This window comes from Chiloscyllium punctatum, chromosome X (genome assembly GCF_047496795.1).
Source record: "Chiloscyllium punctatum isolate Juve2018m chromosome X, sChiPun1.3, whole genome shotgun sequence".
NCBI classification, from domain to species: Eukaryota; Metazoa; Chordata; class Chondrichthyes; order Orectolobiformes; family Hemiscylliidae; genus Chiloscyllium; species Chiloscyllium punctatum.
The window spans coordinates 29,558,726-29,576,272 of record NC_092791.1 but is presented as its reverse complement, the minus strand read 5'-3'; the positions used below and the strand labels follow the sequence as shown (position 1 = coordinate 29,576,272).

At 44.5% G+C, this 17,547-nt stretch overlaps 1 non-coding gene across 1 annotated transcript; it reads left to right on the top strand.

Moving 5' to 3' along the window:
- Positions 1–5,163: 5,163 nt before the first annotated feature.
- trnar-ucu (transfer RNA arginine (anticodon UCU)) lies at positions 5,164–5,235 on the top strand. The gene has a single exon. It is a non-coding gene; the product is annotated as a tRNA-Arg (tRNA).
- The last annotated feature ends 12,312 nt before the right edge of the window (positions 5,236–17,547 follow it).

The window sequence follows — 17,547 nt, the reverse complement described above, 5'->3', positions numbered from 1 at the left end:
TTGTCCCATAGTGTCTAGGGATGTGTAGGTTAGGGTGGATTGGCCATGCTAAATTGACCCATAGTGTCTAGGGATGTGCAGGTTAGGGTGGATTGGCCATGCTAAATTGACCCATAGTGCCCAGGGATGTGCAGGTTAGGGTGGATTGGCCATGCTAAATTACCCCATAGTGCCCAGGGATGTGCAGGTTAGGGTGGATTGGCCATGCTAAATTGTCCCATAGTTCCCAGGGATGTGTAGGTTAGGGTGGATTGGCCATGCTAAATTGTCCCATAGTGTCTCGGGATGTGCAGGTTAGGGTGGATTGGCCATGCTAAATTGTCCGATAGTGTCTAGGGATGTGTAGGTTAGGGTGGATTAGCCATGCTAAATTGCCCATAGTGTCTAGGGATGTGCAGGTTAGGGTGGATTGGCCATGCTAAATTGTCCCATAGTGCCCAGGGATGTGGAGGTTAGGGTGGATTGGCCATGCTAAATTGTCCCATAGTGCCCAGGGATGTGTAGGTTAGGGTGGATTGGCCATGCTAAATTGTCCCATAGTGCCCAGGGATGTGCAGGTTAGGGTGGATTGGCCGTGCTAAATTGTCCCATAGTGCCCAGGGATGTGCAGGTTAGGGTGGATTGGCCATGCTAAATTGCCCCATAGTGCCCAGGGATGTGCAGGTTAGGGTGGATTGGCCATGCTAAATTGTCCCATAGTGCCCAGGGATGTGCAGGTTAGGGTGGATTGGCCGTGCTAAATTGTCCCATAGTGCCCAGGGATGTGCAGGTTAGGGTGGATTGGCCATGCTAAATTGCCCCATAGTGCCCAGGGATGTGCAGGTTAGGGTGGATTGGCCATGCTAAATTGTCCCATAGTGTCCAGGGGTGTTTAGGTTAGGGTGGATTAGCCATGCTAAATTGTCCCATAGTGTCTGGGGATGTGCAGGTTAGGGTGGGTTAGCAATGGGAAATGCAGAGTCACAGGGACAGGATAGGGGGTGGGGCTGTGTGGAATGCTCTTCAGAGGTCAGTGTGGACTTAGATGGCCTGCGTCCACACTGTCGGGATTCCATATGAAAGGACATTGACCTGAATGTCAATCCTCTCTCCCCTGCTCTATTGCCAGCATTTTCTTTTATAATTGTTGAATGTACCATTTGTATCACTAGATGGTGCTATCGCCACATTTTTAAGGACAAGTACAGTTTCTGCATGTCATTTTAGGAAACATTTTCCAAAGGAGTTTCTAGCTCGCTGTGCCACCTCCTGCAGGCATAGGGGTAGACAGTTGACAGCACAGGAATGGCTATTTTTGTCAGAGGTCGGGTTACAATTGCACTTGACCCTTCAATACCATTGGATTCTTCCAAATCATTGCTCGTGATATACGTCAAGTCAGTTCAATAATGCAACAAGCAGGCTTATTGTGTTCATTGCATTCCCCTGTGGAGTGCAGTGATTAGCTCGACTAGATACAGAGCTTCACAGAATCACAGGCTTCCTGAAAGCAAGCGCAGAGCATTAGAGATGGCATGCATGTCGTATGCAAAAGTTGAATTGCGCTGGCACATATAAGGTGCACCGGTCTTTTGCTGAGAGTCCCCTGGCGTACCAAGCTGGGCAACCTTTCTTGCACCTATCACATTCCCTTATCAACTTCACACAGGAGCCTGGGTGCTGGGCCTCAATGAAGCCTGGCAAATATTGCAAATTACGCCTTTGTTTAGAGTCATAGAGATATACAGCATGGAAACAGACCCTTCGGTCCAACCCGTCCATGCCGACCAGATATCCCAATGACTTCATACTTTTATGTTCAGTTCTTCGTCCCTTTCTCTCGCTCTTTTTCACACTCTCTTCCATTCTATTCAGAAATTGCATTTAAAATTGGAGTGACTGTTACAATCCTCACTCATGTTCCTACTGGGCAAATCAGATCCCAGAGTGAAATCTCGCTTGACAGATCATATTTTGTTTCTTCTACTTAGTGAGGTGGCTCCTTACTGAAATACATGCAGCTGCAGCGTTGGTTTTGAGAATAAAGTGAAGTTTATTTTCAGAAGACCATAATACTTCAGTGCAGAAGTAGGCCATTCGGCCCATCAACTCTGCTCCACCATTCAACGAGATCATGGCTGATCTGATTATCCTCAACCCCACTTTCCTGCCTTTTCCCCATTTACCCATGATTCCCTTCCTGTCTGTCTCAGCCTTGAATAATGAGCCAGCCTCGACAGCCCTCTGCAGTAAATAATTCCACAGATTCACTCCTCTCCGAGAGAAAAAAAATTCCTCCTCATCTCTGTCTTAAATATGTGACCCCTTATTCTGAGATGATGCCTTCTGGTTATAGTGGGAATGATGAGGACCTTGTAAAGTTTTAGCAAAACCTACCTCTTTTATAGGAGAAAGTGAGGACTGCAGATGCTGGAGATCAGAGCTGAAAATGTGTTGCTGCGCTTTTCCAGCAACACATTTTCAGCTACCTCTTTTATACTCCATTCTTTTCAAAATAAAGGCTAACATTCCATTTGCCTTCCCTCTTTCCCGCTGAACTTGGATGCTAGCTTTTTGTGAACCATGGATGAGAATCCCAAATCTCTCTGTCCTGTAGCTTTCTGCAGTCTTTCTCCATTTAAGGAACATTTGACACCTCCATTTTTCCTGCCATAGTTCACAACCTGACATTTTCCCACATTACATTCCATCTCCTCAGTTTTTGTCCAGTCACTTCACTTGTCTCGATCACTCTGTAGACTCTTTGTGTCATCCTCACTTCCTACCTATTTTTGTGTTATCCACAAACGCTCATTTTCCTCTTTCAAGTCATTAATATATTGTAAATAATTGAGGCTCCAGTACTGATTCCTGTAGAACTTTACTAATTACAGGGTGTCATCCTGAAAAAGCCCAACTCTCTGTCTTCTATAAATTAGCCATGCCAATACACTACCGTCCAACACCATGGGCTCTTATCTTCTTAAGGAGCTTAAAATGTGGTACCTTATCAAGGTACATTCTGAAAATCCAAATATATTACATCTGTTGTTTCCCCTTTATCTATCCTGATTGTTACCTCCTCAAAGAACTGTAACTCAAAGATGCATCCACTGACTCTGTAACAACATCCAGGACAGCAACAGTGAAGACAGGGCGTTCTGCTACAATGTCCATTTTGTCAACGTGAATTGCTGTCACGCGATTGACGAATAGGGGACGCTGTTTCTAAAGCACAAACCTTTAAAAGTGTGCTGGCTATAACGTGATTCCATCGCCAACATGATGAGTGTTATTTGTGCTGTGCAATTCTTCTATAGCGCGGGGTCGCACAGGAATGCAACTATCGCGTGATAGAATAAATGACTGTGGTTACAATGTCTTCACTCGACCTTTTTAGAATAAAAGTGGGAGGCATCTGCAAAGGTTAAGAGCACCAATTATATGATTGACAATTGGTACCTGTATCTGATGTAACTGAATAGATTTTAAAGGTGATTGTCATTTAGATTTAATGCTTTTTAAGGTGTCATCATTATATTTTATCATATACATTTTATAGTTTAGTTCTTTTCCAGTCATAGAGTCATAGAGATGTACAGCATGGAAACAAACCCTTCAGTCCAACCCGTCCATGCCGACCAGATATCCCAACCCAATCTAGTCCCACCTGCCAGCACCCGGCCCATATCCCTCCAAACCCTTCCTATTCATATACTCATCCAAATGCCTCTTAAATGTTGCAATTGTACCAGCCTCCACCACTTCCTCTGGCAGATCATTCCATACACGCACCACCCTCTGCATGAAAAAGTTGCCCCTCAGGTCTCTTTTATATCTAGCCCCTCTCACACTAAACCTATGCCCTCTAGCTCTGGACTTCCCTACCCCAGGGAATAAATAAATACACTTTGTCTATTTATCCTATCCATGCCCCTCGTGATTTTATAGACCTCTATAAAGTCACCCCTCAGCCTCCAATGCTCCAGGTAAAACAGCCCCAGCCTGTTCAGCCTCTCCCTGTAGCTCAAATCCTCCAACCCTGGCAACATCCTTGTAAATCTTTTCTGAACCCTTTCAAATTTCACAACATCCTTCCAATAGGAAGGAGACCAGAATTGCACACAATATTCCAACAGTGGCCTAACCAATGTCCTGTACAGCCACAACATGACCTCTCAACTCCTGTACTCAATACTCTGACCAAGAAAGGAAAGCATACCAAATGCCTTCTTCACTATCCTATCTACCTGCGACTCCACTTTCAAGGAGCTATGAACCTGCACTCCAAGGTCTCTTTGTTCAGCAACACTCCCTAGGACCTTACCATTAAGTGTATAAATCCTGCTAAGATTTGCTTTCCCAAAATGCAGGATCTCGCATTTATCTAAATTAAACTCCATCTGCCACTTCTCAGCCCATTGGCCCATCAGGTCAAGATCCTGTTGTAATCTGAGGTAACCCTCTTCGTTGTCCACTACACCTCCAATTTTGGTGCCATCTGCAAACTTACTAATTATACCTCTTATGCTCACATCCAAATCATTTATATAAATGACGAAAAGTAGAGGGCCCAGCACCGATCCTTGTGGCCTCCAGGCCTCCAGTCTGAAAAACAATACGTTTCTCAAAAAGTTTTAATTTATATATTTTTTATTGTTTTTTTTTAATATGGGAGACCACACTATTCATTATTCCGATTCTCATTGTTTCATGTACACAATCCTATTTTATCAGGGAATAATTTTCAGGACTTGCTCGGCTGTTTCTTTTGTTGCTATTTCAGTGAGTTGCCAAAAGTTCTTTCATTCATTTTTTTCAGGAAATAAATTCCTGTTTTTCGTTTTTTCACTATTTGTTGGATTGTTTCTGAATTGTATCTCCTATGAGTAGTGATACCCACCACCCCCTCCCCCCGCACCCCCCCCCCCTCCGTGTTTCAATTAGTTTTGTTGGAGCCAATGAGATTTTTTGAACTGCTGAGATTTCTTCCTGAAATGTGACAGGAATCTTTGGAAGAAGGCAAGATTTTTATTTAGATATGTAATTACTTTTTGTTGGCAGTGGAATGGTTGATTTAATATCGAATGGCTCCCTGATTTATTCATGAATAATTGAATTAAATGCTTATTCCAGGAATCAAGGTGATCTAATAGTGATTCTGCAAAATTGGCGGTTTTCAGAGGGATGGTGGTATAGTGGTGAGCATAGCTGCCTTCTAAGCAGTTGACCTGGGTTCGATTCCCGGCCGTCGCAGTGTTGTGGTTTCCAAATCGATTTTCCAAACCAGAGGACAGAGCTTAAAAATACGGGGTAGACCATTTAAAACAGAAATGAGGAGAAACTTCTTCACCCAGAGAATGGTGGCTGTGTGGAATGCTCTGCCCCAGAGGGCAGTGGAGGCCCAGCCTCTGGATTCATTTAAGAAAGAGTTGGATAGAGCTCTCAAGGATAGTGGAATCAAGGGTTATGGAGATAAGGCAGGAACAGGATACTGATTAAGGATGATCAGCCATGATCATATTGAATGGTGGTGCAGGCTCAAAGGGCAGAATGGCCTACTCCTGCACCTATTGTCTATTCTATTCCAGCAGTTATCACCAGATAATCTAACCAAGTGGCAGAGAAACAGCATTTTGGATGCCTTGCAATGCAGGAGGGCAACCCCCAATGGTTCTGGACAAGGGGACATGGGTGAGGAAGCAAGGAATAAGCAAGGATTCTATTCCTGATCGATTTATAGACTTTCTAGTAGGGATTACTGGCTACCTGCATTGATGTGTAGGATGGTAAACATATATACTCTGTTACAATGCCCCCAGGTAAAGTGTAGATTAGAGTGATGCTGGAAAAGCACAGCAGGTCAGGCAGCATCCGAGGAGCAGGAAAATCGATGTTTCGGGCAAAAGCCCTTCATCAGGACATTCCTGATGAAGGGCTTTTGCCCGAAACGTCGATTCTCCTGCTTCTCGGATATTGCCTGACCTGCTGTGCTTTTCCAGCACCACTCTAATCTAGACTCTGGTTTCCAGCATCTGCAGGCCTCACTTTTGCCCCAGGTAAAGTACCCTGCTGAGGCTTGGGTTAACAATTACCTGATGGTAGTGTGCTTCTGAGTGTGGCCAACACTGATAGTTGGGGCAAAAGAGGGGTTGCCAAATAATATAAAAGGTGAGTGTGTGCTCTCGCAAGCCTGAAGAAGTTGTCTTCCCCTCTTAAAAGGAAGACAGAAAGGAATTGAGGCAAGTGGGCCTGTATTCTTGAGAGTTTAGGCAAATGAGAGGTGATCTCAATGAGGCTTGACAGAGCCGATGCAGGAAGGATGTTTCTGCTTGATTGGGGCAGGGGTTCTCGAGTAGGACTATTTAGCACTAAGATAAGGGGGGGTTTCTTCACTCAGTGTGGAAAAACTTCGGAATTCTCTACTCCAGACAGCTGTGAAGGCTCATTGAATATGTGCAAGACAGAGACTGATAGATTTCTACATATTAAAGACACCACGAGAAATGGAGATCGTGTGGAAAAATGGTGCAAAGGTAGAAGTCATGATCTTATTGAATGGTGGAGCAGGTTCAATGGGCTGAATAGCCTAATCCTGAAGCAAATTACCGTTCAATTCCCATCCTGCCACGGGCACCAAACAAATGCAGCACCAGGGCAGAGCAAGGAAACCACACTCATGGAAGAAGCAGTCGAGACCTTGATCATGGAGGAGAAACTGGGAGAGAAAAACCATTTTTTTCTGCAGGGGACCATGAGGCCATCAAAGAACCAACCTACTCAGCTCTGGAGTGAATAGTAGCAAGTAGCCAGAGAGATCAATGTAAGGGTTCTGGCCCCAAGGACCTGGCAACAGAGAATTACAGAAAGAGGCCAGTTAGCCGGTTGTGTCTGAGCTGGCCCCCCAAAGCAAGGTACCTATGAGAGTCTGAAACCTGAATACAGGCTGAATTAGAACATGGAGGCTCATGACCTATGCCTATGTGACTATTGCAGCTTGAGACAAAATGGTTCCCTGCTCCTATGTGACTAACTGCAGCTAGTCTCTAAAGCTACATAAATAACTAACCACTAGAATGCAGAAGTAGACTGATAAAATTAGATTAGATTCTCTGCAGTGTGGAAACAGGCCCTTCGGCTCAACAAGTCCACACCAACCCTCTGAAAAGTTGGAATATAAGGTAAAAGTTTGAGGTCCCAAGGACATACGTACGTAATTGAAGAGAAAGTAAATCAATATAAATTTGGGAAGAAAATCTTGTTGAGTTAAAATTAATTCCAGTTGTATATTTTCCTGTGTCGCAGACTAGTAAAACGACATTAAAAACTTGTCCTGAATTGAATAAAGGAGGTAGATTGTGTGTGTGTGTGGTTTGTATGCACATTTATGTGTTGGTGTTTGAATGTTTGTGTCTTGTTTTCTGGAGCTTCATATGTAAAATAATTGTCTTGATTAAAGAAATTGTGGTTTAGACGTTTAAATTTGATTTGAAAATTGCATTTTAAAGATTTAAATTCACTTTTAAAAAGTCTTTTAATATTGCGTTGCTGTATCTGTTGAAATATTCATCTGTTTTAAATTATTTTGAAAATAAGAAATAATGGGAAATTATATAGATTCGACTGTTGAGAAAGGTTGTTCTTTGCAGGCGGTATGTGATAAATATGCAGAAAAAGCCTGAAGTTTTAGACAGTTGTCTGGTGACCCAAACAAAGAATTGGGCGATGAACAATGGCCATTGGGAGGCCCGATGAATTTAGACGTGGTGAAGTCAGCCCAACAGCAAATTTGGTGAAATAAATATGGACTCAAAAAGTAAAGAATTAATTGGACTTTGGCATCAATATTGTTAGGAAATTAAAGATAATTCTTTACTAGCCTCTTGGTATGAAAATGCTACAAAATTGGGCATCAAATTGATCGGAGGGGGTATTCTTAAACCAGTTGAAGTTCTTGAAAAGGAATGTGCACATGAGAAAAGGTTATAATCTGAGAGATCTCTATGTACAGTAAATGTAATGACTATACTAAAGAACTGCACAGTTCAATGGTTGGCCTTAAATTAATAAGGGAAACTTTGAATACATGGATCTTAATAATTGGACATCGATACTTCCAAGGGGGAAATGAATCTACATTGAAGGTCCCATCAAATTCCATTTAAGTCAAAAGACAATGCAGCACAGTGGGGATACTGTTTGATAAACAACTAGGACTCACTGCTGAGTTGACACCAATACCTGGGAAAGTATCAAAACAGTCAAGTCTGCAAGTGACAAAGGTGTAATGTACAGCAGTTTCAGTGACAAATGACTGAGAAAGAGGCAGAGGTGCAAGTGAACAACCTCTGATAGAAAGGATGTGAAGCTGGGAGTTCAACAAGTACCAAGATAAAAACTGCAGCCTGACAGTGGTTGATGGCTTAAAATTTCCAGAGTTTGATTTGAAGAAATTCTGGGTCACTCAACACTGGATTTTGGAATAGTACTCTTGCAATACAGAGAGCGTAGATAAGTTGGGAGGCTTTGGGAGGAGCAAACCAGAATGTTCCAAAATAAAAAGGGAAAAGGAAGACAGATCAAGAGGTTCTCATTAACAAATTTTACAGCTGATAAATTTATTAAACGTACTGCCCGTAGTAATGGCAAAAGTTTAGTTGACATTGGCAACCATTTGGCAGATGCAGCCGCCAAAGCAGCCTTGAAAGCGGATCTTATGGTTGTGCCCAGAATGATGAGGCAGCCTCGAATGAAAACCAGTCTCCTTCAAATGAATTAATGCCAACCATCAAAAATGTTGTTAAACTTCAGGGGGAATGCCCCTGATACTGATAAGCTGTTATGGGCTGTTTGTATGACCCTGATGCTCAACTCCGGACTACTCCACGGGTCAAACTTGTATGTCTGATGGCCTTGTTCTCTGGGTTAGTGAGTGTGATCATTGCACAACTCATTACGGTGCCAGAGCGGTCAGTGACTTACTTCTGAGCACGTGCTGGCATCCCCGCGAGCGGTTTGTTGGCTCAGAGGGTTAGTAACCGTTGCTCGATCTGTCTGGAGCATAACCCCAGCAAGGGCGTTCCCTGTGATCAGGGGAACATACCCTTCACCTAACAGCCCTTTTGAGATACTCCAACTGGACTACATTGAGTTGAGTAAATGCCAATGTTAGAAATATGTTTTGGTTATTGTTGATGCCTTTTCTAAGTGGATTGAAGCCTCCCCTACTACTAACGCTACTGCTGAGACTGTGGTGAAGAATTTGCTTCAGGAAATTATTCCTCTCTTTGGTATACCTGCGTGCGTTAGCTGGCATAATAGGCTGCACTTTGTGGGTAATATGAATGAAGAACTCTGTTCCCAGCTTTCTATTCGTCGGTGTCTGCATTGGGCTTATTGTCCTCCGGCTGCCGGCCTTGTTGGATGTTTTAACCAGACTCTTAAGACTAAACATGCCAAAGTAATGGCTGATAATGTCCTCTCCTGGGTTATGGTGCTCCCTGTGGCCTTATTCCAGATGTGATCCACACCTGTGGGCAACACATGGCTGTCTCCAGCTGAGATTCTCGACGGTCGCCTGCTCTGTACTCCTTGGAACGATTCGGCTGCCTCCTCAGTCCACTTCCACCATGTAACCAAAGAAATGGTTGGTTATGTTCTTGCTCTAACTAACGTTATGCGTGCCTTTCACTCCCAGGTGCACAAGGCCTATGAAGATGTTCCCTCCCTTTCAGCCTCGTCATGGGTGGAGCCTGGCTCATTTGTGCTCGTCAAGAATTGGACTCACAAGGGTCTCCCTTCCAGGTTTTACTTACCACCCCTACGGCGGTCACAGTCGCTGGGCGCTCAGCTTGGGTCCACCTGTACCATTGTAAATTGATTGGCCATACCAATCAAAAGGGGGGGAAGAGGAGTAGACAATACTGGAATCCGAGGAAACCAAGATCCTGTCCATTTGGGTTGTTGAATCCTGCTGTTGTTTTAATGCTATTCTTACTACGGATACTTGAACTAAGTGGAGAGACGTGGGGGATCGCCTGCTTACTGACCTGTTTGATCACGTACGACATCCTGATGGGGAAAACCACTAAGCATCGATGTGATCCAGAATGATCCGAGACTATCCACCACCTATGCCAAGGAGATGTCATCCAGTGCACTGGACCAGAAGCCTTTGATGTGTGGAATGTGACAAAGATTGATTATTGCAATGGACTCTTACATCAGAAAGACTGTACGGTCCATCTGGAGAGTAGAAATCAGTGGCAACTACCATGTCGTTACCGAACCTGTCTTTTTGATTTTCTCTGCAGACATACGCCTAGTGAGGATAAAAATGATCAATCCCCGTTATTATGGTAAATGTTTTAAGGAGGCCCGGGAACACCATCCCTTTTTGCAGGACAGACCTACTTGAGAAAAGAGAAGCCTGATAGGGGAAACTCCTCAATCTGCAAACAGCTCATTTACACAGGCCCACAGAACACTCTTTACCCCAGAATCAGTAGTATGTTACTCTTCTCTATTGGTAGATGACTTAGTTGACACGTCCCCAGTCCTTCGATCCCAATCTATTCGTCAGACTTCCTACTGCTGACCCTCTGCAGAGAAATATCACTTTCCAATACCGTATTAGCCCTCCTGCCACATGTATGCTGATGTCTTTTAACTCTACTGCAGGGTCGTATGAGAATTGCTTTAATGGAACCGGCTTTGGGTGTGCAATTGCTCATGTTCCACATAACATCACCTGCCTATTTGAGACTTGTCCCGCCCACTCATGTAAGACAAAGGGCCCTTATACCTCCTGCCCGTGTATACAAACAGCTTGCATTCCACTGGCTGGGGAACAACAGGCCTTATGCGGCATAAGTAACTGTACCCATCTCCATGTATGGACCTGGAACTGAACCCTTCCCTTGCTCTTTTATAGGTCCTTTCTCTTTTCCGAACCTGATCCTGTTGCCAAGCCCACGTGCAATAGAGCGAAGGGAGACCCAAATGGGAACAGAATTCTGAGGACCATTGTCTACCATACAGTGTGAGCACTCAACAGTCGCCTTGCCCATTTTTTTATGGTGCTCAAATGACACCTCTAGCAAAATGTCAGCCCTTTAGTCCTGTAGGCCTGACCAAAACCCCTGCTGTAACGTTTCAGTAACCTATTTTAACAAACCCTCCCTCATATACACCAAACCAGACTATTATTTCTTCAGCCAAGGTAAAGCTACCAATTTCTTGTTCTTGATAGCAAAGACGTTCCCCATAAGGTTGCTACTGGAGCCCTTGTTTCCACAACAGTACCTTGTCCTGGCAAGTCGGTGGAACCTTCATCAGCCGACCTTTGCTCCAACTGGAAGGATCCCAAGGGACTGGGTGACAATACAGGACACTTGATAGGTTGGGGAGTCCTGAGTACCCTGAGTTTGGGTGGATCGGTGGGGGGGAATTAAATCAAATGAACCGCAATTACCTCATCTGCGGTCTCACCATTCTAGGATAAAAGACCAATGAACCTCTAGAACAGATTAAACTGGGATTATCAGGTCGGCGCCTTTACTCTATGCAGAATTGGTACGCCTTAGACTACATACTAGCCCAGGAAGCTGGGGTCTGTGCTATTGTCCAAGACAATTGCCCTATGGGCATTTCCAATCGCACTGGCAATATTACTAAGATACAGGACGAGATCCAGGTGTTCCTTGACGGAAGGCACTGACTGGGGAGATTGGGGTTTTGGCTCATGGTATGACTGGTTGATCAATCTGGCAATATATATTGGTATTATTTCACTTTGTTATTTTGTTGGCATTGGTCTTGTTCAATTATAATTGCTAAGCTAATGAATTCTATGAGCAACATCGGTTCCCCTCAGAAAGTGCTCCTCCTCAGTCCTGATGCTACCCCGTGTGAGGATGAGGAGAGGCAATTGCTCGCCACAGCCACCACAGGCTGTGGCGTCCATCCAATTAGACTGATCTGATCTTTGCCCTCCCGCCCTATGGTGTGGTCATGGAATGACCAAAGTGGGGAGATGAGAGTCTGAAACCTGAATACAGGCTGAGTTAGAACATGGAGGCTCATGATCTATGCCTATATGACTGTTGCAGCACGAGACAAAATAGTTCCCTGCACCGACGTGACTAGTTGCAGCTAGTCTGTAAAGCGACATAAATAACCAAACACTAGAATGCAGAAGTAGACCGATTTAAAAGGAGGAATGCTAACCACACTCTTCACAGCTGCAGGTCTTTGTAATACAAGATAAAAAAGACCTAACCGTTATGACCTAAGTTGTTTACCAGTTAATATCATTGGATCAAGCAACTATCAATGAAGTGATATCATGTATTGATTGGTAATTGTCTGAATTTACTATGTGATCATGCCTTATGATCTGTTTTAAGAAAAGTAGAACAATGCCTCTGTATTAGGCCAGTGTGTGCAGTTCCGCTGAGGGATATGGAAGTACATAACTTCAGTGTTTCCAGACGTAGTGTACCTGGCCATATGGAATTAAATAGTGAAGTCTTAACAGTCTGATCGATTGTGAGTGTTTATTGACCTATCACGGAATCGAGAGACACCACCTCCCCCTCCCACCCCCGGGGCTCAGATCTTCACCTAGCATCACTCACAAAACCTTTTCTTTGGAGACCTATGGATTTTTCTTTTCCAAATAATTCTCTTGTTGATTGCCTCTACCACAGTTTCAGGCAGTGCACTCCAGGTCCCAATCATTTGCTGCATGAAAACGTTTTCCCTCATGTAGCCACTCCAGACTTTGTCAATTGCCATAAATCACTACCCACTAATTCTCAAACTTTCCATCAATGGGAACAGTTTCCCTCTGTATCCAGACCCCTCATGATTTTGAACACCTCGATCAAATCTCCTGTCAGACTTCCTCTTCTCCAAGGTGAACAGTCCGAACTTCTCCAATCTATCCACGTCATTGAAGTTCCTCACCCCGGGCCCATTCTCATGAATCTTTTCTGCACTTTTTTCTCATACTTCCACATCCTTCCTACAGTGGCAAGCCCAGAACTGGACACAATACTCCAGTTGAGGCCAAGCCCATATTTTATGTAAGTTTACATAACGTCCTGCTTTTGTACTCTATATCCTGTTGATAAAGCTCAGGATGCTATATGCTTTGTTAACTGCTCCCTCAAGCTGTCCTGTAACCTTTCATAATTTCTGCACGTAAAACTCAGACCCTTCTGCTCTTGCTTCCTCTTCAGAATTGTACCCTTTATTTGAACTATTCTCTCTGCATTCTTCCAAACAAAATGAATCACTTCATGCTTTGCCACATTGAGTGGGCAGACTAGTGGCAAGTGAAGTTCAATCAACATGTTAATGTTCTTTTTAAGGTCTACTCTGCTCTCCTCACTGGTTACATTGCTTCCAAATTTCATATCATCTGCGACGTTTGAAATTGTGCCTGGTACATCAAAGCTAAATGGGAATGTGCAGGCTCTTGTGGCACTCTGCCCGCTGGTAGGTTCCAAGAATGACTAAAATGTCACCCCAGGAGAGGAGGCAATAACACCATGGAGCAGAATTACAGCATGCATGCTCCCAAACTTGCCATTCCAACAGTACGAACAATGCTCATTCACCGGGCTGCTCCCAACCCATGTCAATGTGGTGCTTCCAAAGTCAGTGTGATGTAAGCTTTGTGATTTATATTTATTTTAGACTTATTTCAGTGTTTAGATTTTAGACAATAGACAATAGGTGCAGGAGTAGACAATTCTGCCCTTCGAGCCTGCACCACCATTCAATATGATCATGGCTGATCATCCTTAATCAGTATCCTGTTCCTGCCTTATCTCCATAACCCTTGGTTCCACTACCCTTGAGAGCTCTATCCAACTCTTTCTTAAATGAATCCAGGGACTGGGCCTCCATTGCCCTCTGGGGCAGAGCATTCCACACAGCCACCACTCTCTGGGTGAAGACGTTTCTCCTCATCTCTGTCCTAAATGGTCAACCCCGTATTTTTAAGCTGTGTCCTCTGGTTCGGCACTCACCCATCAGCGGAAACATGTTTCCTGCCTCCAGAGTGTCCAATCCTTTAATAATCTTATATGTCTCAATCAGATCCCCTCTCAGTCTTCTAAACTCAAGGGTATACAAGCCCAGTCGCTCCAGTCTTTCAGTGTAAGGTAGTCCCGCCATTCCAGGAATTGACCTCGTGAACCTACGCTGCACTCCCTCAATAGCCAGAATGTCTTTCCTCAAATTTGGAGACCAGAACTGCACACAGTACTCCAGGTGTGGTCTCACCAGGGCCCTGTACAGCTGCAGAAGAACCTCTTTGCTTCTATACTCAATCCCTCTTGTTATGAAGGCCAGCATGCTATTAGCCTTCTTCACTACCTGCTGTACCTGCATGCTTACCTTCATTGACTGGTGTACAAGAACACCCAGATCTCTCTGTACTGCCCCTTTACCTAAATTGATTTCATTTAGGTAGCAATCTGCCTTCCTGTTCTTGCCACCAAAGTGGATAACCATACATTTATCCACATTAAACTGCATCTGCCATGCATCTGACCACTCACCTAACCTGTCCAGGTCACCCTGTAATCTCCTAACATCCTCCTCACATTTCACCCTGCCACCCAGCTTAGTATCATCAGCAAATTTGCTAATGTTATGACTAATACCATCTTCTATATTATTAATATATATTGTAAAAAGCTGCGGTCCCAGCACTGATCCCTGCAGTACCCCACTGGTCACTGCCTGCCATTCTGAAATGGAGCCATTTTATCACTACTCTCGAAATGGAGCCGTTTATCACTACACACTGAATTAATGGCATGTGGGTTTTCGTTTTTGTTTGTGTATGAAGGGATAATAATTAACTTGCCAGTCTTACTGGAACCATTATTTTTAAACTAGTATGTGTCAGAGAGGTGACTGGGGCTCTTCCAGAATGATAACATGAGTTTGTTTGTCATTGAGTCATAGAGATGTACAGTACAGAAACAGTCCCTTCAGTCCAACTCATCCATGCTGACCAGATATCCTAAATTAATCTAGTCCCATTTGCCAGCACTTGGCCCATATCCCTCTAAACCCTTCTTATTCATATACCCATCCAGATGCCTTTTAAATGTTGTAATTGTACCAGCCTCCACCACTTCCTCTGGCAGCTCATTCAATGCATGCGCCACTCTCTGTGTGAAATAGTTACCCCTTAGGTCCCTTTTAAATCTTTCCTTTCTCACTCTAAACCTATGTCCTCTAGTTCTGGACTCCCCCACCCCAGGGAAAAGACCTTGTCCATTTACCCTGTCCATGCCCCTCATGATTTTATAAAGCTCTATAAGATCACCCCTCAGCCTCCGATGCATCCGGGAAAACAGCCCCAGCTTGTTCAGCCTCTCCCTATAGCTCACACCCTCCAACCCTGGGAACTTCCTTGTAAATCTTTTCTGAATCCTTTCATGTTTCACAACATCCTTCCTATAGCAGGGAGACCAGAATTGCACGCAATATTCCAACAGTGGCCTCCTGTACAGCTGCAACATGACCTCCCAACTCCTGTACTCAATGCTCTAACTGATAAAATCTTGTGAAAGCTTTATGATCAGAGATAACAAACATTGAAAGGCATTAGATTGCTTTCATTTTGAGGAATCGATGTTTTTTTGCTTAGTAAAAATCCACAGGTTCAAAAGCTTTTGGGGGCAGTTCACAGAAGTCCTAAGGTTAGATATAAGAACAGTTTCTCTTGGAGAAAGGAGTTAGTTCAGAACAGGTTTCCAATTTGAGTGGTTTGGGGATCTGGGGGAATTGATGGAGGGATGTCATTAGGTGTAGAAGAGTTATCCTTTGATTGCCTTCAAGTTCCTCTTGGTGCCCATGGACTACCACATGATGAAAAAATTGTGGTTGCTGCTAGGATAGTAGGCAATGACCAACATGAATGTTCCTGCACTGTGATACACAAACTGTTCAGTGGTAGATTGGTAAATCTTGTGGTACCACTGTCTGTTGTCAAGAAGAAACTGGCAGAGCCATGTTTGAGCTGCCAAAGGTACCCAGTAACATGGGCAATCCCTTCACGTGCCATCACCCCATGAATGCATCACTGGCTAGCATATTGGCAGTGGCTTACGTTCCATGACCCATTTCTGCCTAGAATCATCAATTCCACAAGAGGTTTAATGAGCCTGTAACCTTATCAGTAACTGGCAGTGCCATTCTTGCCCAGCTGTGAGCTCTTGAAGGAGGGGGCATGCTTACGTAACCACCTCCTTATTGAAGCTCAGTTACCACAGTTATTGCTCCAGGATTAAGTGGAGCAATGAGAAGTACTCTCTGAAAACCCTGTGCCGGGTAGGGCCTTGTGTGTGGAGCCCTCCTCCCCATCACACCCTCCCACCACCTTTGCAGAGCTTCCCTCTTTTTTGAAACGATTCAAGGGACATGGGCATCACTGACTGGTCACTATTTATTGTTCATCCCTCGTTGCCCCTTGAGAAGAGGGTGGTGAACTGTCTTTTGAATACATACTGTATGTAGACCCACAATGCCTTTAGAGAGGGACACTGAAGGAACGGTGATATATTTCCAAGTCAGGATGGTGAGTGGCTTGGAGGGGAACATGCAGCAGGTAGTGTTCCCATGCATCTGCTGCCCTTGTCCTTCCAGATGGAAGTGGTTGTGGGTTTGGAAGATGCTGTCTGAGGATCTTTGATGAATTTCTGTGGTGCATCCTGTAGAGATGCAAAAAAGAGGTGGAGTATGGCTCCTGAGCTAGAGCTCGTCACTCTGACTGCTTTTCCTTTTTTTCTTTCTTGTTTCTATCTTCTATTGTCCTTACATACCTCTTCAAGTCAGGTGTCATTGGCGGAGGACCTCATGGACCTCGAGCAAGCCCAGTGTGGATGAGAGTAAGCCCAGTGCAGACCTCAAGTGGACCTCGAGAAAGTCCAAAGTGGGCCCAGCGCAGACCTCAAGTAGGCCCCTCGGACCTCAAGCAAGTTCAGCGCAGAGGGGTGTAGGCCCTTGAGTAGGGAGTATTCCATCACACTCCTGATCTGTGCTTTGTAGATGGTGGACAGGCTTTGGGGAGTCAGGAGGGGAGTTATTTACCACAGTACTCCTAGCCTCTGACCTGCCCCTTGTATCACCATCACTCCCCATCTATATAACACCTTCCCAGTTACTGTCCCCCGAGCCCCACTCCCACCCTCCTTTTTATCTCTCAGCGCCCTTACCCTGCCACATTCCTGATGAAAGGCTTATACCCGAAACGTCGACTCTCCTGCTCCTCGGATGCTGCCTGACCTGCTGTGCTTTTCCAGCGCCACATTTTTCTACTCTGATCTCTTGCATCTGCAGTCCTCACTCTCTCCTATTTATATGGTTAGTCCAGTTGAGTTTCTGGTCGATGGTAATGGTAGGGGTTTCACCAATGGTAATGCCATTGAATGTCAAGCGGCAGCAGTTCGATTATCTTGAATTTGTGAAACTGCAGTTCATCCAGGTCTGAGGTGTTAAATAAGCAGTCTGACAAAACCACGGCTGCAAAGTCAAGGGAGA